At 38.0% G+C, this 27,376-nt stretch overlaps 1 long non-coding RNA gene across 2 annotated transcripts in view; it reads right to left on the reverse strand.

The window, feature by feature from the left end:
* Positions 1–514: 514 nt before the first annotated feature.
* Positions 515–27,376, reverse strand: part of LOC133257719 (uncharacterized) — a 53,112-nt gene continuing 26,250 nt past the window's right edge. For both annotated transcript variants that reach the window (XR_009739667.1, XR_009739666.1), the window contains exons 2-3: positions 18,609–18,712; positions 515–10,754 (exon numbers count right to left, since the gene is read on the reverse strand). This is a non-coding gene — a long non-coding RNA (uncharacterized LOC133257719). The remainder of the gene's footprint in view (positions 10,755–18,608; positions 18,713–27,376) is intronic.

Here is a 27,376-nt window from a genome sequence, read left to right on the forward strand (position 1 = left end):
TCCTTGAAAAATCAGCATTGGGAAAAAGACGACTATAACTACTTACATTCAACGTGGTACTTCTGTTCTTGCACATTGGCATACCCCATCCTAGCCCACATATATTTTGTTTATCCCAGTCAGCAAGTAAAGGTAAAAAATTAAAAGATAAGGACTGCAAAAGAAGAAACCTATTTATTCACAGATGATATTAAAATATAAGAAGTTCTTAAGTCAAATTAATAAGAATATAGCAAAATGAATGGATAAAGAATCAATTGTTTTTCTGTATGCCACCAAAAACCAAAATTTTAGAAAGTGTGCATTTTTAGAAGAGACTAATTTTTGTAGCAATTAGTCTTTCAAACATATTAGACCTTTAAGCAATTAAGTACCTAGTAATTAATGTAATAAAGTATGTTTAAAACTTTTATGGAGAAAATTATAAAACTTTATTACAAATCATTAAAGAACATCTAAATAAGTAAAGAGGATACCTTAGTAGATAGGAAAACTCAAATCCTAAAGTCCCAACAGTATCTAACTAATGTATAGATTCCATTCATTACAATCAAATTTCCCTAAAGATTTTTCTAGAAAGTTTTCAAATCTTAAAATTCCAAGGATAAGTCAAAGCCAGGGATCACCTAGATGTTCTAAGGAAAGGAGGAGAAAGGGAGGCAGTAGAAGACTTGCCATTTCAAATTTATCAGGAAGCCAAAGAATGACTGGCAAATTGACAATGTAACCGAGAAGAGCCCAGAAAGAGACCTCTAACATATATTTGAAAGTGATGTGACAGAGTTAGTACTGCAGATGACTGGGGAAGGAATAAACCATTCAGTAAAGGGTACTGGGATGACTGGATATCCACTTTAAAAGAAATTTTATCTCAACCTCTCAGTGCACACAAAAATCCATTAAAATGAATTAAAGACTTGAATGTGAAAGGTAATTAAGATAGACACAGTGAAATTTTATTCTTGCTTTGGGATTCAGTAATGATTTTAATCCAAAGGGCAGCCTAAGTCCAAAATCTCAGATGAGAGTTTTTAAAATGTAGTGCAAATAAATCAAGGATCCCAAGGAAAAGCAGTCAAGATGCAATGTTACATTCAAGTAAATAGTTAGGAAATAAAAAGTAATTAAGCATCAGTTCAGTTCAGTTCAGTCACTCAGTCATGTCTGACTCTTTGCGACCCCATGAATCGCAGCACGCCAGGCCTCCCTGTCCATCACCAGCTCCCAGAGTTCACTGAGACTCATGTCCATCGAGTCAGTGATGCCATCCAGCCATCTCATCCTCTGTCGTCCCCTTTTCCTCCTGCCCCCAATCCCTCCCAGCATCAGAGTCTTTTCCAATGAGTCAACTCTTCGCATGAGGTGGCCAAAGTACTGGAGTTTTAGCTTTAGCATCAGTCCCTCCAAAGAACACCCAGGACTGATCTCCTTTAGAATGGACTGTTGGATCTCCTTGCAGTCCCTGGGACTCTGAAGAGTCTTCTCCAACGTGAAAAGTATACCAAAGTGGAGTGGCATTCCTAGGTCCACACAGTCTTCTTAGGTATCTTATAACTTCTTGAGAAAATCTTCCTTTTATTATAAAATAGTAACCTTCTTTTATGAATCTTAAACACATACGAAATGATACTATGTGAGGTGATAAATGTGCTAATTCATGGTAATCATTTCACATTGTATATGCATATTAAATCATCACATTTTATACCTTTAAAAATCATATTGTACAACCAAACGCATAGATAAACTTATTTTTTTTTAACTAATAACCCTATTGGCCCTAAAAAAAGGTTTTGGTCTTAGTTTATTTAGTGTGACCCCATTACTTCACAGCAAAGAGATGGGAAAAAAGTGGAAACGGTGGCAGATTTTATTTTCTTAGGCTCCAAAATCACTGTGGACAGTGACTGCAGACATGGAATTAAAAGACACTTGCTCCTTGGAAGAAAAGCTATGACAAACCTAGACAGCAAATCAAAAAGCAGAGACATCACTTTGCCAATAAAGGTCCGTCTAGTCAAAGCTATGGTTTTTCCAGTAGTCATGTACGGATGTGACAGTTGGACCATGAAGAAAGCTGAGCACTGAAGAATTGATACTTTTGAACTGTGGTGCTGGAGAATACTCTTGAGAGTCCTTTGGACAGCAAGGAGATCAAACCAGGCAATCCTAAAGAAAATCAACCCTGAATAGTCACTGGAAGGACTGATGCTGAAGCTCCAATCCTTTGGCCACCTGATGTAAAGAGCTGACTCACTGGAAAAGACCCTGATGCTGGGGAAGATTGAAGGCGGGAGGAGAAGGGGACGACAGAGGATGAGATAGTTGGATGGCCTCACCGACTCAATGGACCTGAGTTTGAGTAAACTCCGGGAGACAGTGAAGGACAGGGAAGCCTGATGTGCTGCAGTCCATGGGGTGGCAAAGAGCCAGCCATGATTTAGCAACTGAACGACAACAACAGAGTGTGATGCTGATATCACTAGTGTCCTTTCCTTCTGAATTTATTTGGTGTATTTTTTTCCATCCATTTACTTTCAACTTCCCTGTTTTATTTTGCCTCAGATATGTCTCTTGTAAGAACATACATTTTAAAACTAAATAAAGAGCTCTAGCTTCTTAAAGATTATGCTATACAGTTGCTGCATTAACAGATACATTTGAATTTACTTCTGCCATCTTATTTTTTCTGTTACTCATGTTTTTTGGTTTTTGGTATTTCTTTTTGTTTGTTTCTTCTCTCTCTCAAAATTTCTTTCTTGCAAAAAAAAGAAATACTGTCACACTGATAACTGCCCCTCCATTTTCTTGTTATCTAGTATTTAAATTATTCTTTTCATTGTTGATTTCTAGTTGAAGATGTTTTAGAATTACTACTGTATTTGCTAACCATTGCTTCTTCATTCCACTCCTTTTTGAGTTTAATTTCTTTCTCTTGAAATAGATTTTCTATGTATTTATTTCTCTTGAATGGTAGTTTAGCTGAGTGTGGAATTCTAGGCTGACAGTTCTCCTCAGAACATTGAAAGTATTGTTTCATCTTCTATCATTTTTTATTGCTGATGAGAACCTGCTGTCAACTTTTTATCTCTTTATGAATAATCTGTTTTCTTTCAGCTGAATTTTCTGTTTGTATTCTATAGTTTCAAGATGTGCTTAAATGAATTTGTTCTATTCTGCTCACAACCTGGGTATATTTAACCTTGGGATATCATGTTTTTTATCACTTCAGAATAATTTTTAATATTCAACATGAAAGTGAAAATGCAAGTCACTCAGTCGTGTCCGACTCTTTGCAACCCCATGGACTTTACAGTCCATGGAATTGTCCAGGCCAGAATACCGGAGTGGGTAGCCTTTCCCTTCTCCAGGGGATTTTCCCAACTCAGGGATTGGACCCAGGTATCCCACATTGCAGGTGGATTCTTTACCAGCTGAGCCACAAGGGAAGCCCAAAATTCAATATAGTTGTACTTTATTCTATTCTCTATTTACCTTAGTTTCCATTTGATATTTTTCTCCCTTTCTGCTTCTATTTGAAAAATTTCCTTACGTTTCATCTCCAGATTACCATTATCACTTCACTTGTGTCTAACCTGATATTTTATTCCATGTTTTGAGTTTTCCATTTATATGGCTATGTTTTTAATTTCTAGATGTCCTAATTTGTTCTTTTTTTAAATTACAACCTCTTCTCTTTTTCATGATACCCGTATTCATGAAAGTTCCAATTCCTTTTTTTAAAATCTCTTTATACAATTTGAATAATTCTATTTTATTTTTTTAGATTGTTCTATGTTGTCTGCAATTCTCATTTGTTGATGTTTACTCAGCTTATTTTCTGTGTGATGTGCATTTCTTATTGTGAATTAATTTCCAGAGAAATTTTTATTGTTATTTTGGAGTTTCTTTTGTCATGAAAGTGTCTTACAAAATAGTTCTATATCTGGTTCTCCTGAAATCCAATGGGTTTCAAAGATCCTAAATACAATGTTATGGCATTTCTGTTTGTGAGTTCCTGAACCATGAAGTATTATAATTTATATTCCATGTCTGGGTGTGGTACAAGCTTAGAATGATCATTTCTCATGTATGCCTTTTCTTTTCCACTTGAGGTACTGGACAGTTAGAAACACCTTTACTATTTCACCTCAATCAGTGGGCAGCAGTTTGATCTTCTTTTCACAAATGGATCCATTTATCCAAGGTCCAAACTTTACCCCGCAGTCTCAGTTGCATTTTCTGTATGTTCTCAAGACTGAGGCCACTCGTGTTCCAACAGGTCAGTAGAAGCCCAGCTGATGGCTCCAGTTTCACTCCAGCCTTTGCTCACTGCTTTAACTTTTATTTTTTTTCCTTCATGTCTGGCACCTGAAGACGTCCTTTTCTTTGTGTTGCGCTTGATTATATACTCACAAATTCTTAAAATGTACCTTTTTATGAGTTATATTATGGTGACTTGTCTATGTTAACTTAGTCCACAAAGTTGTTAAAAATATCACCAAAGAATTCCATTTTTTTTTCTTTTTTTCCTTTTTAATTCTCATTCATTCTTATGGTATTGCTAGTTTATCTTTAATTTTCCATACAAAATAAGTAATGAATACATAAAGGAACAAAGACTGATACAACAAACCAAAATGTACCCACTCTTCATCTTAAGAAAAAAATACTAATAAAGCTGAACCTACCTGTGCACTTAACACTGATGGAATATCCTTCCTCCCTCCCAGAGGAAACCCCTTTCATGAATTCATGCTGACTGTTCACATGCTTTTCTTTGTTCCTTTAAATTCAGTTCAGTCTCAGATCAGATCAGATCAGTCACTCAATCGTGTCCGACTCTTTGCGACCCCATGAATCGCAGCACGCCAGGCCTCCCTGTCCATCACCAACTCCCGGAGTTCACTGAGACTCACATCCATCAAGTCAGTGATGCCATCCAGCCATCTCATCCTCTGTTGTCCCCTTCTCCTCCTGCCCCCAATCCCTCCCAGCATCAGAGTCTTTTCCAATGAATCAACTCTTCGCATGAGGTGGCCAAAGTACTGGAGTTTCAGCTTTAGCATCATTCCCTCCAAAGAAATCCCAGGGCTGATCTCCTTCAGAATGGACTGGTTGGATCTCCTTGCAGTCCAAGGGACTCAAGAGTCTTCTCCAACACCACAGTTCAAAAGCATCAATTCTTTGGCACTCAGCCTTCTTCACAGTCCAACTCTCACATCCATACATGACCACAGGAAAAACCATTGCCTTGACTAGACAAACCTTTGTTGGCAAAGTAATGTCTCTGCTTTTGAATATGCTATCTAGGTTGGTCATAACTTTCCTTCCAAGGAGTAAGCGTCTTTTAATTTCATGGCTGCAGTCACCATCTGCAGTGATTTTGGAGCCCAGAAAAATAAAGTCTGACACTGTTTCCACAGTTCAGTCTCAGTCGTATCCAACTCTTTGCGACCTCAAGGACTGCAGCACACCAGGCTTCCCTGTCCATCACCAACTCCCAGAGTTTACTCAAACTCATGTCCATCAAGTCGATGATGCCATCCAACCATCTCATCCTCTGTCGTCCCCTTCTCCTCCTGCCCTCAATCTTTCCTAGCACTGGGGTCTTTTCCGATGAGTCAGTTCTTCACATGAGGTGGCCGAAGTATTGGAGTTTCAGTTTCAACATCAGTCCTTCCAATGAACACTCAGGACTGATTTCCTTTGGGATGAACTGGTTGGATCTCCTTGCAGTCCTAGGGACTCAAGAGTCTTCTCCAACACCACAGTTCAAAAGCATCAATTCTTTGGTGCTTGGCTTTCTTTATAGTCCAACTCTCACATCCATACATGACTACTGGAAAAACGATAGCTTTGACTAGATGGACCGTTGTTGGCAAAGTAGTGTCTCTGCTTTTAAATATGCTATCTAGATTGGTCATAGTTTTTCTTCCAAGGAGAAAGTGTCTTTTAATTTCATGGCAGCAGTCAGAATCTGAAATGATTTTGGAGCCCAAGAAAATAAAATCTCTCAGTGTTTCCATTGTTTCCCCATTGTTTGTTCCTTTACTATTTACATAAGTATCCCTAATGACATAGTTGTGTGAATTTTAAGCTTAATATATGTGTATATGTATATTAAGTTGCTGTTTTTGCTCAATTCTTTGTTTTCAGATTGTGTCATGTTTATATATATATATATATATAGTTCCATTTTATTAATTTTCACTGGTATGTAGTGTTCCTTTTTGTGACCATCACAATTTGATTTATGTTCACCGATATTGATGGATATTTATCTTTCCACTTTTTTGCCACTATCGACAATGCTGCTCTAAACATTTTTCTGTGTATGTTCAGAAGACTTTCCATAGGACTAGCTGTGCTAAGCTATAGTGCCTTTGTCGTTCAGTTGCTCAGTCTTGTCTGACTCTGTAACCCCATGGACCGTAGTCCACCAGGCTCCTCTGTCCATGGGATTTTCCAGGCAAGAATATTGGACTCTCCAGGGGATCTCCCTGACCCAGGGACTTAACTCATGTCTCCTGCGTCTTCTGCATTGGCAAGTGGATTCTTTACTGCTGAACCACCAGGGAATCCATAGAATCCTTACATTTTTAGAATTATTAAACGCTGAAAATTTTTTCAAAGTTATATAAAATGTACAGGTAGTGCATCCTTTATGCACAATAAACACCAATTCTCTCTCACCTTTGCTTCCCTCCCAGTAGTTTCCACACGCACTGCAGACTTTCCCCAGATAATCTCTCCTACTCTCGAGCCCCAACCCCTAAGCCTCCACACAGCCTTGTCACCATCCTCCAAGTCTTCTACTTCTCCAGGCTGGAACCATCTAGCGTAGGAGGGGTAGGTGGTCAGCTCTGCTCCCTCCAATTTTCCCTTGACTCTACGGTGGAAAATGTCACAACCACTAAATAAATGTGGCTTCCCCGCCTCCCCCCGCTGCTCCTTTCTAGCTCTTTTTATTAAAGGGAATTCTCTTGTGAATAAAATTATTCAAATTTTTACAGAAGTGACTTCCCAAATAAAATAGGTATATTAATCTACGTGTCCTCTTTGGTCTATTTTACATGTTCATTTCAACACATATTCTAAAGGAAATATCTATTTTTTGGTTCTGCACATGAAAAAATTTAGTCTAATCCCAAAATTCTGGGTCTCCTAGCTGACTTTCAGAAATTATATATGCCATGTGTGTGCATATATATGCCATATATATGATGGCATCACTGACTTGATGGACATGAGTTTGAGCAAGCTTTGGGAGTTTGTGATGGACAGGGTAGCCTGGCGTGCTGCAGTCCATGGGGTTGCAAAGAGTCAGACACGACTGAGCAACTGAAGTGACCTGATGTGTGAGGTGTGTGAAGTGACCTGAAGTGACCTGAAGTAACCATATGTGTATTATACTAGATGGACTGTCTGTGATGTCCATTAGATTCTCAGAGAATTCCATGACCCTTTAATAATCATATAACCAACTTTTTGCTTATGGGATAAATGTCAGGTGCATATGGATTAGGTCAGCTCCAGTGGAGCTGGATGGGCAGGAAGGTTCCTTAATATCTCTCCCTCACAGTAGAGCCCCCTTGCATAGTCTGCATTTATTTATTCAAGGAAACACTATCAGTTCAGTTCAGTTCAGTCACTCAGTCATGTCCGACTCTTTGCAGCCCCATGAATCACAGCACACCAGGCCTCCCTGTCCATCACCATCTCCTGAAGTCCACTCAAACTCACGTCCATCATGTCAGTGATGCCATCCAGCCATCTCATCCTCTGTCGTCCCCTTTTCCTCCTGCCCCCAATCCCTCCCAGCATCAGAGTCTTTTCCAACGAGTCAACTCTTCACATGAGGTGGCCAAAGTACTGGAGTTTCAGCTTTAGCATCATTCCTTCCAAAGAACACCCAGGGCTGATCTCCTTCAGAATGGACTGGTAGGATCTCCTTGCAGTCCAAGGGACTCTCAAGAGTCTTCTCCAACACCACAGTTCAAAAGCATCAATTCTTCGGCGCTCAGCTTTCTTCACAGTCCAACTCTCTAATCCATACGTGACCACAGGAAAAACCATAGCCTTGACTAGACGAACCTTTGTTGGCAAAGTAATGTCTCTGCTTTTGAATATGCTATCTAGGTTGGTCATAACTTTTCTTCCAAGGAGTAAGCGTCTTTTAATTTCATGGCTGCAGTCACCATCTGCAGTGATTTTGGAGCCCCCAAAAATAAAGTCTGACACTGTTTCCACTGTCTCCCCATATATTTCCCATGAAGTAATGGGACCCGATGCCATGATCTTCATTTTCTGAATGTTGAGGTTTAAGCCAACTTTTTCACTCTCCTCTTTCACTTTCATCATGAGGCTTTTTAGTTCCTCTTCACTTTTGGCCATAAACAACTATAGAACATAAATGAAACATATTTCTGCTCTATAATTTTAAATGTAAATTATAAATCAATAACCTTGTCTGCCTTTGTCAGTTTTCTGGTAAAAACCACAGATACATAAAGTATCTAATAAATGGACACTTCTCTATATGCTTCCTCTAGTCAACTGACATGATTATAAATGGTGAAACATTAACTCCTTTAAATATAATATTCTGGAGATTTTTTTTTAACTTTTCTAATTAATTTAATTTTTTGCTGCCCCAGGTCTTAGTTGTGGCATGTGGGATCTTCATTGCTGCATACAGGATCTTCACTGTGGCATGTATAATGACCAGGGATCAAACCCCTGCATTGGGAGTGTAGAGTCTTAACCACTGGACCACCAGGGAGGTCCCCTTAGGGTTTTTTTTTAATAATTATATATATATATGGAATTTCAAATAAATTATTTAATATTATAGAAAATTTTTTAAACTTCAGCTGATTACTAAGTGTATGCCTTTTAACTTACTATAGAGAATGCATTTATAAAGATCTAGCAAGTGTATTCATGGAACATGAGGCATGTAGCCACCCAAATTCATGGCTAAATCTCTCAATTGATAGAGTAAATTGCTGACAAAAGAAATATTTGTACTGGCCAAGCACTGTGGCTTGATTAAATTTGCTCTTTTATTTTATAAATCTGTTGTAAAGCCATTAGAAGAGTTTTATTGCTCAAATTATGAGGCTAAGTCAGAGTGGCCTTTTAAATCTATAAATTAATTAGAACTCTATTTCCAGAGCACTGAAAATATTCACCCCTTTCTTTCAAAGAATATATTTCCTTTCTCTATTACAAATAAAGTGTGGTTTAGATATCAATTCCCCAAGTAGCCATCATTCTTGTGTATGCCCCTTGGAGAGACCAGCAAATAAAAATTCCCTTCACTATTCACTTCTTGGCAGGTGAGGGAAGCATCTTATAAAAGAAATTAACCTTAATCAAAGCATTGTCTACATTCAAAATATGGCCTAGACACAAGTCCAAGAAAGAATGACCTATCTTTATTCTGTACTCAAAATTCATTTTCCTTCACCATCAAAGTTCCATTGGCCCAGCATTTCTACTTTTTGCCATTGCTTTCTTCTTTCTACAACTTTATAAACAATTTCTTTTTTGCTGCTGTTTAATTTTTATTTTGTATTGGAATAGGGCTTCCAAGGTGACCCAGGGGTAAAAAGAATCCAACTGCCAATGCAGGAGCCACAGGAGATGTAGTTTCGATCCCTGGGTGGGGAAGATCCCTGGGAGGAAGGCATGATAACCCACTCCAGTATTGTTGCCTGGAGAATCCCACGGACAGAGAGAAACCTGGTGGACTACAGTCCCTGGGGTCACAAAGAGTTGGACACGACTGAGCGACTAAGCAGGCACACGTGCATAGTTGATTCACCGTGCTGTGTTAGTTTCAAGTGTACAGCAAAGTAATTCAGTTATATATATATACACACACACCCATTCTTTTTCAGTCTTTTCCCTTGTAGGTCAATACAGAGTACTGAATGGAGTTCACTATTCTATACAGTAGGTCCTTGGTAATTATCTATTTTATATATAGTAGTGTGTCTGTGTTAACCCAAATTCCTAAATTATCCCTCCTCCTCACTTTCCCCCTTTGGTAAACATAAATTGTTTCCTAAGCCTGTCAGTCTTTTTCTGTTTTGTAAATAAGTTCATTCATATCGTTCTCTTTAGATTCCACCAATCACATGATATTTGTCTTTCTCCATATGACTTACTTCACTTAATATGGTATCTCTAGGTCCAGGCATGTTGCTGAAGATGGCATTATGTCATTCCTTTTATGGCCGGGTAATATCCCATTGTATATATGTGCCACATCTTCCTTACCCATTCCTCTGTCAATGGATGTTTAGGTTGCATCCATGTCTTGGCTATTGTAAATAATGCTGCAATAAACATTGGGGTACATGTATATTTTTTAATCATAGTTTTCTCTGAATATATGCCCAAGAGTAGGACTGCTGGATCATAGGGTAGTTCTATTTTTAGTTTTGTAAGGAAACTCCATGATATTCTCTACTATGATTGTACCAATTTACATTACCATCAACAGCATAAGAGCGTTCACTTTTCTCCACACCCTCTCTAGCATTTACTGCTTGTACAATTTTTGATGATGGCCATTCTCACTGGCGTGAGGCAACCATTACTGTAGTTTTGATTTGCATTTCTCTAGTAATTAGTGATATTGAATATCTTTTCATGTGCTTTTGGTCTTCTATATGTCTTCTTTGGGATCCATGTCCATTTAGGTGTTTGGCCCACTTTTGACTGGTTTGTTTGATAAAAACCTGCCAAAAGATAATAGCCACAATTTTAGAATCTTTTAGTCAGATTTTGTAATGCTTCACTCTTAAATAGAAATGTAAACTAAAAGATAACCAGATGGTTAAGACATCTCCAAAGTAAAAAAAAAAAAAAATTAAATTAAAATAAAACATTTTTTAAATTGTATAAAGAAAATAGTATACAGAGAACAAAAACAAAACAAAACAAAAAAACTAATTAGAATCTTCCAAAAATAAGAAATCAAAACACGCATAAAACAACAAAGAATCATAAGAAAAAAGAAACAAAGACAAAAATATTGGAAATATAATTATCAAAATTTGAGGAACAGAAATATAAAGTAATTGAAAACTCTCAGAACCTTGAACAAGCAAAAACACTGAAAACATTTAAAAAAGAAGTAAATACAGCGGTTCAAGCTAGAAATGTCTATATCCAACTGAGATGAATTCCTGAGAGATCAGAGGAAACTGTGAAAGAAATACTCTAAGAAACAATATAAGAGTATTTCCTGCAATGAAAGGATATGAGTCTTGATTTTAAAGAGGTCACCAAATGCATGGCACATTAAATGGAAAATGACTCACAACAATGCACCAGGAATAGAGAAGATAGTAAAAGTTTTCAATGTACAAACTTTGCTGCGAAGTCACTTCAGTTGTGTCCAACTCTGTGCGACCCCATAGACGGCAGCCCACCAGGCTCCCCTGTCCCTAGGATTCTCCAGGCAAGAACACTGGAGTGGGTTGCCATTTCCTTCTCCAATGCATGAAAGTGAAAAGACTTTGAGTCACATATAAAAGACTGGGGCCGAGAGTGGCATTGACTTTTTAATAAATAGCATCCTAAATTAAAAGACAATGGAGCAACACCTTCAGTGATAAAGCAAAATAATTTTCAGTCTCAAATTATCATTCAAAGATGAGAATAAGAATAAAGACAAATTCGGATATACAGAGGACAAGGCATTTTACCTTCCATGCTCTCTTTCAAAAATGAGTCACTGAGTAATGATATCCAGCCAAAAAAAAGGGAGGGGGATTGGGGGGACAAAATGAAAAAGAAGAAAATATGAACTATGCAGGGAAATGGAAACAATCAGTAAAGCATCAAAGAGGACTCTGAGGTAACTGACCCTGCAGCACATACTGGCGTGAGAGAACAGAGACTGCAGTCAGGTGTCTTCTGGAAAAAACGATTCAATAGCTTAGTTTTTGCTATGGAGCATTTTGGTTTGGGGCAGATACACAGGTAGCAAGTGCTACAAGTGAAAAATTTGACAAGGTAAAAAAACTGCTGCAAAATGGGAAAATGAATCACAGCATATGTTTTAGCTCTACAGTAAATGGTATTTATAAGGTTATAATGATTTTACACTAAATATTGATTTAATTTAAAATAGTAGCTTGTAAGAGAAGATGGGTAGGAGGAAGGTTGTATAACATCTGTCATAACAGGATGCCTAAAATTAATGACTTGAAGAAACAGTAGCATAAGTGTGTCATGTAGAAATATGGACTTAAGAACAGAAGAAACAGCTTAAAAAGTCAAAAGATTATATTTGAGTAGCAAATAATGAACGTTGGTCAGGGTCTTACTTTTCAAGTTTAATGGTACTTTTTAAATTTTTAAACCAACTGCATATATTATTGATTTTGACTTTCTCAGTAAATTTTTTTTTTTCTCTCTAATTTTATTTTATTTTTAAACTTTACATAATTGTATTAGTTTTGCCAAATATCAAAATGAATCCGCCACAGGTTTTAAAATAACAAGGTTTTAAAGCAAAATGATGCCCAGATCTTTTGATACCTATCTTGCTAACTTGAGCTTCATTTGTTTACTAGTGCTCTGGAGATGAGCCATGTTGTCGGACTCCTTTGGTTTATGGCTAAGCAAGCAAAATACTAAGTATTTAAAGACAAGATGCTTCTGTTGATTCCATCAGCGTAATCTATTTATGTCTCACTTAATTTCCTCTGGTTCTTTACTGAGTGTCTATGACAGGATTGTAATATAAGATTTGTACAGCTGCTGGCTCTGTTAGCAAAGCACTTGGTACCCCACAGTTATGAGGCCCTGAGAATTTGTTAGCTCCTTGAAGTCTTGTGGGTTTTTAGACTCACAAATCCTAAATTTAAGAAATTGTCAAAGTAATCTCCCATAGACCAGGAATTTAGGTCAGAAAATACTCCAAATCCCTCAGACAGAAAAAGCTATAAATCTTTTAGGTTTCTTTGGAGGGTCTGAAGAGAGGTGATGTATTTAAATCTGAGGATTACATGGCAAAAGTATATTAGCTTGGCAAATTCCTGCCATGATGCTACCCTCTTGGGGAGAGCAAGTCCATCTATGATACATTATATCTCTGGGAAAACACAAAATTGCTGATTCCTTTCCATTACCCTGCCCCCTTTCAAGGCTCCTCCAAAGCCTCTGCAGAAATATCCAGTTGCCTTGGGTAGAAAAAACAGACCAAAATGATTTAGCCAAAAAGGTTATGAGATTGAAACTTTTTATCTTTTACCTTCAACTCTTTGGCTCTTTCTAACTGTTCCTACCCAGCAGCTCTCAGGAAGAGTGATGTTTAGAAGTATAAACCCCTGCTTAACTAGTGTTAGTGATGGGGTATACTTTACATTCCTCATGGGTAAATCATTCCCACCCTCCATGTACCCATCCTCTCTGCCCAAGGTCAGAAAAAGGGATCTTATTATTAAAAAAAAAAAAAAAAAAGACACACTTTATCTAACAGTAGATTTTTCCCATTAAATCTTCAGCATAACCCAGTTGTTAAACAGATAAACCAAAATATTTCTAAGGAGTAATCTGGCATTTCTCAGGGAATCTGCCAGATTCTGCCTCTCTGCGCCCTAGCCTAGAATTCTCAGGGCAGAAGCTGGGTGGTCAAAGGGCTGGACAACTTTTATTTTCTGTCTCAGGGATCACTGAGTTTCAGTGCCTCATCTCTAACATCTTGGAAACTGAAACCTGGTTTTTATAAATTGTTTGTCTGTTTTTCTTTGATTTGTTCTTTCTTCCTTCTTTACTCACCCCCCCCCCCCCCCCTTTTTTTTTTTTTTTTTTAGTTGTTTCAGAGAATAAATCTGGCTGGAAGCAGAATTCCTTCTTTTGGTTTAGGCTTTCCTGATAGCTCAGCTGGTAAAGAATCCACCTGCAATGAATGAGACCCTGGTTTGATCCCTGGGTCAGGAAGATCCCCTGGGGAAGGGATAGGCTACCCACTCCAGTATTCTTGAGCTTCCGTGGTGGCTCAGACGGTAAAGATTCCGCCTGCAATGCGAGAGACCTGGGTTCGATCCCTGGGTTGGGAAGAGCCCCTGGAAGAGGGCATGGCAACCTACTCCAGTATTCTTGCCTGGAAAATCCCCATGGACAGAGGAGCCTGGCAGGCTACAGTTCATGCAGTAGCAAAGAATAGGACATGACTGAGCGACTTTCACTTCACTAAATATCTTGTAGGAAATCTCATCAAAGTGAGATTAAATAGCATGAAAAAGTGAAGGACAAAGACTGGTAGATTTCTGGTGAAACCTACCTGTTTTACATGAAATAAAAATTATGCATGTACTCAGGGCTTCCCTGGTGGCTCAGCTGGTAAAGAATCTGCCCGCAGTGTGGAAGAACTGGGTTCGATTCCTGGGTTGGGAAGGTCCCCTGGAGAAAGGAAAGGCTACCCACTCCAGTATTCTGGCCTGGAAAATTCCATGGACTGTATAGTCTATGGGGTCGCAAAGAGTCAGATACAACTGAGCAACTTTCACTTTCAGTCAATGTTTATTTAAAATAATCATACTCTGAGACTTATCTTATCAAATTACATAATATGTAATATAATCTGAGTCTGGGTGACAGACAAGGCCTATGTGACTTGAAGCTATTTACTCATTTATTCATTCAACAACCAACAATTCAATCAATAAGTATTTATTGATCACCTAGCATATGCTGGGCTCTACTCAAGGTCCTGGGAATAAGGCAAAATAAAACAGGCTGTCAGATTCTTTGTGTTCACGTAGTTGACATAATAATGAGGAGATATGCAGAAAATACTCACATAGGGAAACAAATAAATAAGATCACTGCTGCTGCTGCTAAGTCGCTTCACTTGTGTCCGACTCTGTGCGACCCCATAGACGGCAGCCCACCAGGCTCCCCGGTCCCTGGGATTCTCCAGGCAAGAACACTGGAGTAGGTTGCCATTTCCTTCTCCAATGCATGAAAGTGAAAAGTGAAAGTGAAGTCGCTCAGTCGTGTCCGACTCTTAGCAACTCCATGGACTGCAGCGTTCCAGGTTCCTCCATCCATGGGATTTTACAGGCAAGAGTACTGGAGTGGGATGCCATTGCCTTCTAAGATCACTGCAGATAGTGTTAAGTGCCATGAAGAAGATGTAACAGTGCAGTGAGACAGAAAGTGACTGGTGGCAGGGACGAGAGGAAGTTCTACTTTGGCTGGCTCCTCAGGAAAGTTCTCTCTGAAGAGTTGGCATTTGAGTTTAGACTTGAAATACCAAAGGAAAAACCATGTGACAGTGTGGAATGGGTTAGAGATAAGGGAGATATTCCAAACAAAGAGAAGAGCAAATGCAGAAACCCCAAGAAGTGATAGAGCTATGTGCATTTGTGGGGTATAGCAAAGGCCAACGTGATTGGTGGCAGGGGAAGAGAGGAAGAGTGGTGTGAGATGAGTCTAAGAGCTAGCAAGGAGGCCTCTTTGGCCATGGCAAGGCACTTGAAAATAACAGTCATTCCAACAGGAAACCAGTAGAAAGATGTGGTATAATCAGATTTATGCTTTAAAAAATCAACTCTGGCTGCTGTGTGGGACCAGCAGGGTCCAAGTGAGATATGATGGAAGCCTAGACCACAATTGTATCATTGGAATAGATGAGAAGTGATCATGTTTAGAATATATTTTACAGATAGAGCTTATAGTACTTGATAAAGGATGGGTTTTGAGACATAAAAGAAAACCAGGATTCAGAAATGTTTGTGGCCTGACATACTGGCATGATGGAGGTAGCATTTTCTGAGTGGGGAAAATCTGGTGGATGAGCAGCCTTTTAGAGGTTGCCCAATGCCCAAATGAGCATATCAGTTTAGTAGTTGGATACGCAAGTTTGGAGCTGATGAGAGAGGCCCCAGTTAGAGAGAGAGATCTAGGGTAACCAGCACATTTGGAGATTGCCTACTGAAAAAACTATATAAAAAGAAGAGAACTGAGGACAAGGCTTAAGTCACTCCACTTTTAGAAATCAAGAGGAGAAGCTGGGCCAGCTAAAGGCATTCAGAAATAGCAACAATCAAGGTGGAAAAAAAATTCCAAAAACAAAGTATTTCCAGAAAGAAGTGATGTTCATCTGTGGTAGGAGCCACAGAGAGATCAAATACCATGAAATCAGAGAAACAACCATTGAATTTGGCAAGATGGAAATTGTGATCTTGATATGAGTTACTCAGTGGAGTGGTGGGGAATTCAGACTAAGAAGTTAGAATGGAATAGTAAGAAAGCAGAAACAGTAAGTATAGAAATCCTGTTTGCTCTGGCTTTCATATCCCTCTACTTGAAGATCCAGACATATGTGCATTTTGTGTTTTAAATAAATTGTGTGCACAAGAAAGTCAGTCAGCTTGTGTCAGCCATCTCCAATGGTACCTTGCGCAACCTCTTTAGTAGATATTAAACTAGAAAAGAGTCTTGTTTAGAGTTCAAATATATAGGGTTTGGAAATTGAATGGAATCATGTTTCTCTTATGAATGACCTTTATTCAAAGTGCTGGAGTGTTTTTTCCAAATTTATTTCATTATTATTTTGCTTTTATTCAATACTTGATTCAATCAAAAGGTATATGTAATTGTATTATTTATATGTTATAATTTATGAAGAAAATAAATACTCATGTGTCCTCCACCCGGTTTAAGAACTATATGGTTATTAATATTTTTGCATCTATAATAACTATGAGACCCCCCCATTATTATCCTGACTCACCCTCTCCCTAGTGATGATCACTATCCCAAATTTAATTTTTCCCTTGATTAAAAAACTAGTTTTATAATATACATATATGTCCCTAAACAACATATTATTTAATCTTTAGTTGATCTCTGTGGGATATGGGAGTGTTATAAGCCATTTTCCTTTGTAGAAGTATCAACTTAGGTGACTGTGTGATTTACCCAAGGCCAAGAAAACCAACTGAAACCAGAGCCAAATATAGTTACTCTTTCTTGATTCAGAATATGTGTACACGTGTGCTCAGTCGCTTCAATCATGTCCAACTCTTTGTGACCCTATGGACCATAGTCCCTCAGGCTCCTCTGTCCAGGGGATTCTCCAGGCAAGAATACTGGAATGAGTTGTCATGCCCTCCTCCAGAGGATCTTCCCAACTCAGGGATCAAAGCCGTGTTCCCTGTGTCTCCTGCATCGCAGGCAGATTCTTTAGCACTGAGCTACCAGAGAAACTCAATTCAGAACATGTCATGTTAATACTCACAAGAGCTAGTACTACAACAAAAAGTCACAGTGGAAGAGTCATTCTTTCCAGCTTTATCCAAACACAACCTCAGAATCCTTTTACTCAATACATCAGGCATTCACTACTAATTTCTTAGAGTTTTTAAAGAAAAGCTATATTTGATCAGAAAGTTCCATTGAATAATAAGGAATACAATTATTAACCCCATTCCTAAGAGTGAGATTTCTAACTCATTTTAATATTGAAAATTATTTTTAATAACCTATTTATTTGATGTAAATCAACTCATATTGCAAGACGAGAGTGATGTCTTTCTCTCATTTGAAAATCAGTAATAACATTTCACCTATGAGAATTTATATGCCCTAGTTTGCTAATGAAAGTAGTATTTCTATATTTTGTTGTAACAGAATTATAGAGTCTCAGTATTAAAAGTGAAAATATGCTATTCCTGCTGTTTTCATAGATGAGATTTCCTGACTTCAGTTAGTAGACTTCACCACACCCAATATTCTTTGACCTATCTATTCTCAGTCCAAGAGATTTAGGCTTTAATTCAATAGTTCAATTGATACATTCACCTTGAGGCAAATCTCTATGTTGTGTACTAGATGTAGTATTGGGTTTCTACATCATTCCCAAAATGAAACTGCTGCTTTATCCCCCAGCTCATGGGCATCCTTGTCTTACACATGGTCTCATCAATTTCTTCTGAAAATAGAACCTACTTTCATATGGATAACCCATTATATATAACTGGAGGCCACATGACTTGTCCTGGCCAATGAAAAAAACTCTTGCCCCAGGAAAAAGTGATTGGATCAAAAATGATTAAGTGACCCAAGGTTGGTTAATCTAACCCAACATGAAAGCTTTTCTATTAATATAAGTGCTACCAAAAAAAAAGATATTGTCTTTGAGAGGTTTTAAACTCATAAGATATGTGTTGTGAAGTAGTTAACAGCTAGGATATAAGTTTTCTAATGCTGACAGACATTCTGCCTGCCTTTGAGAGTCATTTGAGAGAAAATTTCCAAGAACTAGAAATATAGAACCTTTATAATATCATTGAAATTTCCTATCTTATCATGCCTAAAATTATTCTTGTTCTATGGACTTTTAGCTAAATAACCTAAAAGAATTTTTCCCTTCTGTGGTTTGAGTGGAATTTCTTTTACTGTCACTGAAACAGCCATGGCTAATACATAAATTTGTACATGAAAATGGAATGTGGCAGGCAATAGGCCTTAAATTGAGGAGTTGACTGAGTCCAGGTGGAATGATATGTGGTCATGAAACAGTTGATTAAACTTGTGTACGTTTTGTTTGGGGATATAAATCATGTGCTTACCCAGGCTGTAGCTTCTGGGACCTTTGTGAAAAAGATAGCTGGGACTTCTGCTTCTGGCCACAATGAAATACTGTACACTAGAATTGTCCTCTTGCCTCATATAGCTGAAAAATAAGAACAAAAAGAAAAGAAACAATACTTTTCACACATTGAACAGCAGGCAACACAGGATAGTAATTCCAAAAGAAAAAAAAACTCAGTGAAGTAAATTGTAAGACTCCTGTGGCATACTGCCTAGATAGAGTTTCCAGGATGTGCTGTGGAGAGGAAGAAGAACCCAGCATTCTCCTGAGTTAGAAACACAAAACAAGGTTCACAGAGGCCAAGGAAGCTAGAGTTTTGGCAGAGCACTGGGAATAAGGAGAACTGCAATTAAAAAAGAGCTCCCCCCGATACCAAAACTTCACCTGAGTCCTGATCATTATATGTATATGAGGAAATTCCCTAATGTCCTGAAAAAAAAAAAAAACACCTGAAGGGAGCAAGTAGACCCAGTGATAGGACCTTGCACCAAGAATAGTTGGTATCTCCTCCAGTCAGAGTAGACAAACGGCAAAACGCATGGGGCATCAGACATAATACTCAAAAAAACACTGACCACTAGTGGGAAAAAATTAGCCCTAAATTAAATGCTAATGTTTCTACCTAATAGAGTTTAAAAACAAGCCTCCGAAGATGACACTGTTACAACATTCATCTATTAACAATTAATCTGACCCAGTAAAATCAAGAACATTTTTAACTATATATACATATGAATATTCAGCAGCCAGCAAAGTAAAATTTCATGCAGAGAGGCAGGAATAGGACCTTTAATAAACAGAAAATCAAGAAATCAATCAAAATGGAAACAGAAATGTCACAAATGATAGAATTAGTAAACATGAACGTGAAAATGCCTGTCACATCTATGAGCTTCCCTGATGGCTCAGTGGGTAAAGGATCCACCTGCAATGCAGGGGACACGAGACACAGGTTCAATTCTGGGGTTGGGAAGACACCCTGGAGAAGGAAATGGCCAGTATTTCCATGCCAGTATTTTTGCCTGGAAAATCCCACGAACAGAGGAGCCTTGTGGGCTACAGGCCAAAGGGTCACAAAGAGTCAGACACAACTGATGACTAAGCAGAGCACATCACCGCTATATTCCATTTGTTCACAAATGCAGTTCAGTTCAGTCGTTCAGTTGTCTCTGACTCTTTGCAATCCCATGAACCATAGCACGCCAGGCCTTCCTGTCCATCACCAACTCCCAGAGTCCACCCAAACCCATGTCCATTGAGTTGGTGATGCTCTCTAACCATCTCATCCTCTGTCATTCCCTTCTCCTCCTGCCCTCAATCTTTCCCAGCATCAGGGTCTTTTCAAATGAATCAGCTCTTCGCATCAGGTGGCCAAAGTATTGGAGTTTCAGCTTCAACATCAGTCCTACCAATGAACACCTAGGACTCATCTCCTTTAGGATGGAGTGGTTGGATTTCCTTGTAGTTCAAGGGACTCTCAAGAGTCTTCTCCAACACCACAGTTCAAAAGCATCAATTCTTTGGCACTCAGCTTTCTTCACAGTCCAACTCTCACATCCACACATGAGTACTGGAAAAACCATAGCCTTGACTAGACAGACCTTTGTTGGCAAAGTACTGTCTCTGCTTTTTAATATGCTGTCACAAATGTAGAGAAACATAAGTATGTTAAGGAAAAACATGAAATATATTACAATGAGCCAAACTGATCTTTTAAATATAAACAATACAGCATCAGAGATTAAACATACCTGAAAGAAATTGCAACCCAAAGTAATATGACAAATAATACCTTTATATGGAATCAGTTTCCACCATTATCCACATTAACTCCATTTCCTCATTATGTGCCCATTAGTAGTATCCACTATATTGAGTGTTTTAACAATTAAGTGAGCTAATAAATGTAACTCAAAGCAACCCTTCCCATCTAAAAATAACTCATTAATATTAGCTACTAATAATAGTGTAGGGGAGCAATATTTGCCACCTCAAAGTGTTTCTCTCTGGCATGAGGATTAATTTAGACTGATTATTTTTAAAAAACAGAAGACTCAGAAAGTTTTTCTTGTTACCTCCCCCTTAACTGCCTAAAAGAATTTGAAGAGTCTCTTCTAGGAATAGAGCTATAATCAGAGAGAGCTACAAAAGATATGGACTAGATGTGGTTGGGAGAAAAACTTGGCAAGGTCCACTCTGTGTCCCATTGTCTCTACATGGCATGGTGAATATTTGTTTACCAAACATTTGCATTTCCATCTCCATGTGAATTACCTTCCTCATCTTTAAAGTCTTAAACCACTACCCCAGCGTTTTTGTCTTTAGCTGAAGATGGTATTTAAGGTGAGGGCTTTGGCCATGTTGGCAAGGACAAATTTCTCAGTTTTCCTGGGTCTTTCCCATGTATACATATTATTAAACTTGTTTTTTTTCCTGTTAATCTGTCTCAGGTCAATTTAATTCTTCATCCATCTATAAGAACCTAGAAAGGTAGAGGAAAATTTCTTCCTCCCTGACAACATAATATATCTTATTTACATATTTCCCCTAGTTGCTTTGCTGTGTTCCAACTCTCTTGATTTCTTAGCTACTATCTGCCTACTTAGACCAACCAATTACCTGTCATCATTCTCACCAACACCTCCAGCTTGATTGAACTTCCTTTTGTCATTTGCAGCTAGATATGATAATGCTTATCCTTCCCAAAGGCCAGTATAGTTTCTGCTTTTTTTCCTACTTGGTTTAGTCTGTCCTGCTGTTTATCAAATTCACTGTTCTCTCTCTGACAACAGGGAACCTTAAAAGTCATCCAATTCAATCACTAAAATTCCCCTTGTGATAGGTATTATAAAGAGCTTATCTTATTTTTCTAAATTTAAAAGTTTATTTCAGGCAAGATATACTATGCACAAGTCAGTTTTGCAGTCGTTTTCTTTTTCACTGACATAATGAGTTTGACTAAACCCTGAAATACAAACTGCTCTATTTTAGTTTGTTATTTAATATTCATAATATATTACATATCAATAATATGTAAAAGAATAGTGTATTATATAATTTAACTTTGCATGGTATTAAGTATCCAACTTCTACCTTGGATTTATAAATGTAAACTCTGCTAATGAAGAATAATGAGTTACTTACTCATTATTACTTACTCATAAGCTGTATACTTACAGCTATACTTTTTGAGCTAAAATTTTATGTGCCCAGAAAGATTTTTATATGGTATCTCATTTCATAATCACCACAACTCTGCATGTTACTTATTATTGATATCTCTATTTTATGGATGAGAAAATTAAGGTTGAGAAAGGTTAAGTGACATGAAAGTCACATATTCAGGAAGCTGGTGACCCTGGATTCCAATCTGTATCTTTCTGATGCAAAAACCTGAGTTCTTAAACACTCTGCCATATGGGACAAAAATGAGGTAAACACCTTGAACAAAACTAGTACTTTTTATTCCATTTTGAAAAATATGTTACTAAAGCACAAAATAGAAAGATCTGTAAGATTAAGGTTGAGATAGTTCTGGAAATCTATAGATAGAAATAAATCCTGGAGAGAGAGGACTATACTGTACCTTGAATCATCCATGAAGTCAAAGCAAGTATGAGGGCTAACTGTAGTTAGAAATCAATTTTCTTCCTAGTTTTTCATAGTTTCTCTTTCCCCATACTTTAAAGTATCCTAATCTGCTTTCCTACTGTGACTTATTTCTGGTAATGTACGGTTGGAATAACAGCATCCTCACACCTAGTGGGCTGTGTAGCAGTGCATGCTGGAAATTGTAAGGATCATGAGGAACTCTGGAGGTAGAACACAAGCCATCATCGCTTCAAAACGAAGACATCAGCTCTGCTGATGGTGGGAACTAACCAAAGGCAATAACATCAAAGCCACAGGAGTGCCTTCACATGTAAAAGCAAACTCAGTCAGTAGCAGACTAGCAGTGTACTTTGATGAAAAATAGTATGTTTTATTAAAGCAGCTTCTTCTGTTTGTTAAAATGTATGCCTTCAACCATAAAATACACATTCATTTGTTTAGCCTGTAAACATGTACTTAGTATCTAGATAGGTACTATACTTTGTACAAGGATGCCTAGAAAGACATAGATAAAAGTCTCAGATCTTTAAATCTTTAGAGTCTAGTATAAAGATCAAATATGTAAATGATCTTTACATTTACAACTATACTTTTTGAGCTAAAATTTTATGTGCCAAGAAAGATTTTTATATGCTACTTCATTTCATAATCACAACTCTACATGCAAAACACTACCAGGAATATACCTACATTTAAACAAAATGGGGTGTATTATTTACAGCAGCAAGGGAGATCTCAACCTCACACCATGTGTAACAAAGGAGAGTCTTACAGGATGTTAGGGAGACTAGATATAGGATGTTGGCCATGTTCATTGAGGGGAAGACTCAGGGAATCAGGTGATTGTTCTGGATTGCATGCTGCCAAAAAAGGGAGCAATTCTATGGTTGGTTATCTTCATACTCTTTAGGAGCAGAGAGGAATGGAATGAGGTTAAACCTATAATTGGTTAAGAAGCAGCAGCAAGTCACAGTAGCTGGGAAAGAGAGAGATGTGGCCATTTTTGTGGTTAACATGGTGGTGTTGTTTTTGTTTGTGCTTAGATGTCCTTATGGAGGGATCTTGTTTTTGTTTCAACCCATTAAGTGGATTCGCTACAAAATAACCTCAAACGATCTGGGTGTTCTGTGCATAAGTTATGTTCAGCAGGAAAACACCATGGCCTGCTGGGGGATAAGGCTGCTTTTTTCTTTCTCATTACTAACTTACACTATGCCTCGATAAGTGCTAAACTTGAGAAGAATATACAGATGTGGGAGTTAAAAGACTGATAAATTCTGCTTGCAAATGGATGTTCCTGAGAAAAGTGGTTAATGTGAACAGGGTCTTGAAGGATGCACAGAAATTTACTTGGTAAAAGAGAGGTCAGAGGTCATTTCCAAGCAGAAGCAAAATGTGCAGGCAGATGTGGGCACACGCAGCATGATGGGGAACTTTGAGCACTGCAGTATGCTATAATGAACTGAGTTGGTGAAATTGAGGTTGTCAGATGGCAGCAGTCAAGTCATGAAAAAGCCTGGACTTTATGCAGCTGGTACTATGGATCCATCAAAAATTATTTGAGTCAGAGAATACCATAATCAGATCTGAGTTTCAAAAGGGAGATTCTGGCAGCCATATGGAGAACAAACTAGTCTGAGGAAAGAAAAGGACAGAGACCCATTAGAACATCAGTTTAAGCAAGAAATGATGACTGCGTAAACTGAACCAGTAGCAATGAGAATGGAAGACATAAGGGACACAAGATACATGTCCAGCATAGAAGGACCAGACTCAGAGACTGTATCCTCCACTAAAATATGGAGGATGCATAAGGCGAGGAGTCGGGTTAACTACCCACCACTGTACACCTAACACTAGTACAATATCTGGCATGTGGTAGTTCCTCAATGAATGTTAGTTGAGTGAATAAACAAATTGTGAGAAATGGGTTGGGGAGGATATCAATGAAGGAGAAGCAGATACTTCTAGGTCATGGTGTTGGGTAAATGGTGACTTAATAAACTGAGCTAAAGGAGCATATTTTTGGAGGAAGAAATTAGTTTGATTTTGGACAAATGCACAAAGCAAAATAGTTACTCTTGGCTTTATAAAAATGCTTCAAGGAGTATTTTAAAAATGAAAATAAACTGAAGTGTGTTGATTGGCCAAATAAGAACCCAGAGTCCCAATAGTATTACCGTATGTTAAAAGAAGTTAATAAGTTCCTTCCTTGCTGAGAACTATCTTGCAGTAGATAAAAGTTCCAGACTTATTTATTATATTTGGTTACTAAAGCGTCAGAATTGAAAAGTAATGGAAAATATAACTGGCATATGAATGAAAAATTTTTCTTATCTTTACAATAGATTTTTTGAGCTTTATTAAGGTATAATTGACATACAATAAATTGCACAAATTTAAAATCTACAATTTGATGTATTTATAGATATTTATACATCTGTAAAATTGTCACCACAAATCAGAAGAGTATACCCATCTCCTCCAAAAGTTTCTTTGATTGCATTGAAATCCCTCCCTCCCCGACTTTATCACTCCATCCCCCCAAACCCAGGCCCCAGGCAACCACTGATTTACTTTCTCTATATATGGCAACTTTTAGAATTCAGTGCAGCTTTTAGAATTTTATGTAAATGAAATCCTACAGTATGTCTTCTTTCGTGTCTTACTTCTTTGACATTTACCCATGTTGCATGTATCAAAACTTCACTTATTTTTATTGCTGTGCAATATTTCATTGTGTTATATACACACAATTTATAGATTCTCTTGTTGATGGACACTTAGGTTGTGTGATGGTTTTAAAATATGTCCACAAATTCTTTGACACTGTTGTCTTCAAGACATAGAGCCTAATTTCACTTTCCTTTCCAACATGAACTGAATTTAGTGACTCATTTCTATTTCATAGAATAAAGCAGAAGTGATGGCCTGTAGCTTTGGAAACTGGGTTTTATAAGAATTTTGGACTTCCACCTTCCTCTCTCTTGGATCACCTGCTCTGGGGGAAGCCAGTTGCCATGCTGTGAAGCAACTCAAGCAGCCCTATAGAGAAACCTATGTAATAGGAAACCATAGTCTCCTGACAACAGCCATAAGTAAGCCACGTTGGAAGCTAATCCAATTTCAGCCCAGACTTCTGATGACTGTAACCCCTTGACACTTTGGCTGCAACTTCACAGGTGACCCAGAACCAGAACTACCTGGTGAAGCTGCTCCCAAATTCTTGATCCACAGAAACTGTGAGACAATAAATGTTTGTTGTTTGAAGTCACTAAAATTACAGATCCTCTGTTACATAGCAACAGGAAACTAATATAAGTTGTTTCAGCCTTGGGGCTATTGCAAGTCAAGCTGCTATGAATATTTGTATAGAAGCATTTGCGTGTGTGGAGAAGGCGATGGCACCCCACTCCAGTACTCTTGCCTGGAAAATCCCATGGACGGATGAGCCTGGAAGGCTGCAGTCCATGGGGTCGCTGAGGGTTGGACACGACTGAGCGACTTCACTTTCACTTCTCACTTTCATGCATTGGAGAAGGAAATGGCAACCCACTCCAGTGTTCTTGCCTGGAGAATCCCAGGGATGGCGGAGCCTGGTGGGCTGCCATCTATGGGGTCACACAGGGTTGAACACGACTGAAGTGACTTAGCAGCAGCATACATACGTATGTGCGCTTGTGCTCAGTCATGTGCGACTCTTTTCGACCCCATAAACTATAGCCCTCCTGGCTCCTCTGTTGACGGTATTATCTGGGCAAGAATACTGAAGTAAGTTGCCATTTTCCTCCTCCAGATATATATATATATTTTTCATTTCTTTTGTTTTACTATATGTTTCACCACAATTGTTAATTTGTATTGTTTTCCATTCAAGTGTCAAGTTGACACAACAAGGTTATAAGCTCCAGGTATTTATTTAATATTCTACACCATGCTCAGACCCATGCTAATTGGCTAGTAAATGATCAATATTTTGAACTGAGATAAATTGAGAACAATAATAACTACTCAAATGACTTTCAGTGAAGAAGGGAGAAGGTGATTCAGTGTTGTCAGTAGACATACTGACTGGCTGCCCTTATTTTCACCTTGTGAAAAAATGAATTGATTTGCTTTAGGTCTAGGGAAAGGATGCAGTGTCGAGCCCATGAAAGAAATTTCAGTCCCAGGTGATGTGACTTCTATTTTGAATGATACACATGAAATGGGGAGAATGAATCTAACTTCATCCTGGTGAAAATCTGAGGTGGCACCTTTCTGAAAATAGGAATAAAATGTACTTTATCACTTTGCCAGAGAGTTTCCTTTCTCTTTCAACTGCTTTGCAACCAGTCTAAGCTGTGCTTAAGGAAACTTACCATGGCATTGAGAATTTAGGTAAGATTTCTCTTCCAGCTCTCAGATACAGCAGGAGAGAGCACCTATGTGGAATGCCTTTGTAATGCTCAATAAGTTTCTACAAGTTGAGTTCCTTTATATGGCATGGAAGACACTGAGATTTTTTAAAGGGTGGAAATGTAAGATTTGAAATAGCCAACTGCCAAAAAAAAAAGTATAGGGGGTGCTACCAAATTTAACCACAATGTACTGAATGACTCTGTTACTAGGAAGTAGGATTCACTCCATTGCAATTCTTGAGAGCTAGTAATAATGGGAACTTACAAAAAATATTCATGAGATTTTCTGTTTTGATTTTCTTGTCCTAATCTTGCTTCCATTCTGCCAAAAATTTGCCTAGGGGAGATTTAGAATTGTTAAAACAGAAATGGAAAGAGGAAAAAATAGTGTTACTATTCAGTTTTTGACACCAAAATTCAGCAAGTTTTTTTAGTGCACACAGTCTCTACACTGCTTTATCTCCTCCTTTAAAAAGCCGAGATTGATAATTCTAGTCATGGTGTTTTGTATAATGGAGTTGCCATCAACACAAGGAGAGGAAGATGGAGAAAACAAACCCATTCTAGGCCTGGCTGATCAGAAGTACTGTAGACAGTAGGAAGAAGAGGGAGCAAGAGAAGCATCAAGTCTGACACCCTCACTGCCTCACAGACTCCTAGATTAGAAGAAAAGGACTTATTCATCACAGCAATAGCATTAACCAAAATTTCAGTATTTGCATAAATACCTCAA

Source organism: Bos javanicus, chromosome 2 (genome assembly GCF_032452875.1).
Source record: "Bos javanicus breed banteng chromosome 2, ARS-OSU_banteng_1.0, whole genome shotgun sequence".
NCBI classification, from domain to species: Eukaryota; Metazoa; Chordata; class Mammalia; order Artiodactyla; family Bovidae; genus Bos; species Bos javanicus.